Here is a 3,550-nt window from a genome sequence, read left to right on the forward strand (position 1 = left end):
GGATTCGGTTAAGGGGTTATGACTGGCTGCAAGTTTGTATTGTGTTTGGGAATTCTGTTAAAGAGGTTGATGAATGCCTTCTTTTTTCTATTGAAGTGTTATGCAGTTTTTTTTTGGTTACTTGTTGTGTGCTTGATATGATGCAGGGTTAATAGTTATAAGCTGTCAGTGTTGGTTATGTTATGGGAAGTTGGGGAATTGGTTTGAAACTGTTAGTTCAATAGGTGCAGGGCTGTTTTTGATTTGAATTGCTTGGATGCTGCTGGTTTGTGAAAATGGTTTGGGAATTGGAGATAACATGTACTTAACTATTTTGGTTTTTCTTGATGTGCAGGTTCACAAGTGGTGATGATATGATGTGCAGGTTATGGTAGCAAGTGGAGGTGGGGCAGAACCGATATGGACGAATTCGGATGCAAGTAGAAGCAAGCAGATGGCATAGAGTTTTGGGTAGGTTCATACCGTGGCCAAGGAACAAGGCAAAATAAGACTAACTCGAATCAAGTTCTATGGCTGTTTGAATTTATGCTTTAGGATAGGTAGTTTAAGGCTTGTATGTGTGGGTTTTTGTTCATGTAAAAGATGGGCTTTGTAATTTGGGTATGGATTGAATTTATTTTGTAATATGTGGACTTGGAATGTTGTAATGAATGACTTTTGGCTTTTGTATGGAATTGGTTTTTGGATTTTGTAGAGGATTTTCTTTGGATGAATGATGTAGAATGCTTGAACACTTATGTTCAATTAAGTTTTGTAATTCTACCCGACCAGGCATGACAAATAACAAGTCATAAGATGAGAACCACATTGTATTGATTCCAATGAACTCACGTCTTGCTTGGACATAATCTTCTTCAATTGATAGCCCTTGAAACAACCTTGATCAAGAGGTTTCAACATGAGATTGTACTATTTTGAATCAATGGGCCGTGATTCTTTAAAATGAAGACAACTTTGGATGAACTTTGAATAACACTCATGGATCTTAGCTTGAATCACATTCTTGATAGACCAAATGTCTTGAAAGAAATTCGAATAGAATCAATCATATCATTAAATCAAATTTCTTCTCAAATCATTGTGAATCTAATTCAAACTCAATTCCTTAATTCAAACAAAACTACCAACAAATTGAACATATAGTGGTGCCTTGAATACAACACTCTCTTTAAGCTCATAATCTTGTATCATGATTCGTTCTCTTTGCAATCCATTCCACAAACCCTTGACCCAATGATTACAAATGGAATATCCAAAGGGATCCTTTGGATGAAGTCAAGACTTGAAGCATATGAGACCATCTTAGCATGAAATCCAGTGAACCACAAACGTTATCCTCTTGCCCTTGATAATCTTGATGAAGATGACTTTACATCTTGGTGCAGGAGAAATCCTCAATAACCCCTATATCAAAACCTCAACTCCGCCAACCATGACTGATGAAGAACCATTCACAACAAGCTTGAATTCATATTAGAGCCTCAAAGCAGTGAAGAAACCCTACTCTTCCACATCCTCGATCTCCAGCCGGTGTTACCGATTAATGGTGCATGATGTATGTTAGCTGACCTAATAGATGGATGCAAATGAAATGTAAGGCCCAAGCCAGTTAGAAATAGATATGGGCAAATTTTGGGGTGCAACAGCTGCCCCTATTTAATCGTCTTAAACCTGAAGGTGAGATTGGCGTTAGCCTTTCGAACATTCGAGGTAGAAGAAGATTAAATACCAAAGTACCAGAAAATTTGCGCTCCAGGTGACAGATGTTTGTATCATTTCTTTTTTCTTTTTGGATGCCTCCACTTAACAAGCTTCAGCAAGTAACTGTAATATTCCCGTAGGATTTCCTCGAAGGAAAGAAAAAGCCTTGTAATGCCTATAATAGGCAGGTGCAAAAGATTAGTTTGCCATAACACTTTTTGGGGAGTGTACGACAAACGTCCACAACTCGAAGGTTGGGACACTCACGACTCGAAGTCGGAAACTCAGAACTCACAACTCAAAGATCAAAAGACTCACGACTCGAGGTCGGAAACCCTAAAACTCACAACTCAACGGTTGGAATCTCAGAACTCTCAAATCAACGGTTGGACAACAAAAGACTCACAACTCGACGGTTGGAATCTTCACGACAAAAAGTCGGAAACTCACGACTCGAGGTCGGAAAACAAAGGACTCACAACTCGATGGCTGGGATCTTCATGACGAAAAGTCAGAAACTCACGACTCGAGGTCGGAAAACAAAGGACTCACAACTCGACGGTTGGAATCTTCACGACAAAAAGTCGGAAGCTCACGACTCTAGGTCGGAAAACAAGGGACTCACAACTCGATGGTTGGAATCTCATTAGATCTGAAGGGGTATGCCGATAACCACCGGACTTGAACGGGGAGGACTAAACAATATTAGACCTGACCGAAGGATGCCCATAACCACGGGACTTGAAAGGGATGCCAATAATCATTGGACTTGACTGCAAGAAGACTAGTAATGACCAGACTCTTATTGGAGATGTTATCAAACACTGTATTTGCAAGGAAACATTGACGCTTGCGAAGCATAAGAATTACATGGATCCCTCAGGCCAAAGGCGGGTGTAATTCTACAAAAGTGACAATCACTTGAATTGCCACACACAAAGTATGGTTTATCCGAATGATTGATCTCTGCAAATGGGAAATAACCAATGAAACAATGATCTTGATGAAGAAAGACTTTGTATTCAATCCACACTGGAGAGAGAAAATGAGACTTCTTCTGGGGATATATTATATTGTGCCCTTGGAGCGTACACAAACTGGCTTATGCATTGATGCATGTTTGAATTTTTCTTTAGCGTAATGCTCCATTTTCATGGAAATGCTACGCATTTTTGTAGATGCAATGTGAATGCAATGATTACTATATGCAAGGCGCCAGATAAAGGCAATAGTGTGATAGAGAAGCAAAATCATTGGGGTCCCTTCGGGGAGTATTCCATTGAATTTCATCTTTGACCTCGGGAGAGGTAGGGGTGGCAAAACGGGCCCGGCCCGTCGGGCATGCCCGTTTTGCCCGTCATTTAACGCGGGCCGAGCTTGAATTTCAGATCCGCATTTTTGAGTAAGCCCGCCCCGCCCCGCCCCGCAATAAAACGGGCCGGGCACGGGGCGAACGCGGGCAGCCCGCGGGCATATTAAAAAAATTAAATTTTAAATTTTAAAATATTTTCAGCCACACAACAACACATGACTCAACAGATATTTTAGATTTCTTTTGTTTGTGACCACATATCATTTTCTCTCTCAAAAACATAATACCATTTTCTCTCTCAAAAATCAAATATCTTTGACTTCTCGCCGCCTCACTGATTCATCTCGCTGCATCACGCACGCATCACTGATTCATCTCGCCGCCTCGTCCCTCCATCCCCCGCCTCGTCCCTCCGTCCGTCCGCCTCGTCCCTCCGTCCCTCCGCCGCGTCCGTCCATCTCTCACCTCCGTCCGGTATGTGGCTTATGTGCTAATCTGTAGTTTTTCTCTGTAGTCTCTCACCTTCGTATGCTTGTT

The sequence above is a fragment of the Vicia villosa genome, unplaced genomic scaffold (assembly GCF_029867415.1).
Source record: "Vicia villosa cultivar HV-30 ecotype Madison, WI unplaced genomic scaffold, Vvil1.0 ctg.000556F_1_1, whole genome shotgun sequence".
Classification (NCBI taxonomy): domain Eukaryota; kingdom Viridiplantae; phylum Streptophyta; class Magnoliopsida; order Fabales; family Fabaceae; genus Vicia; species Vicia villosa.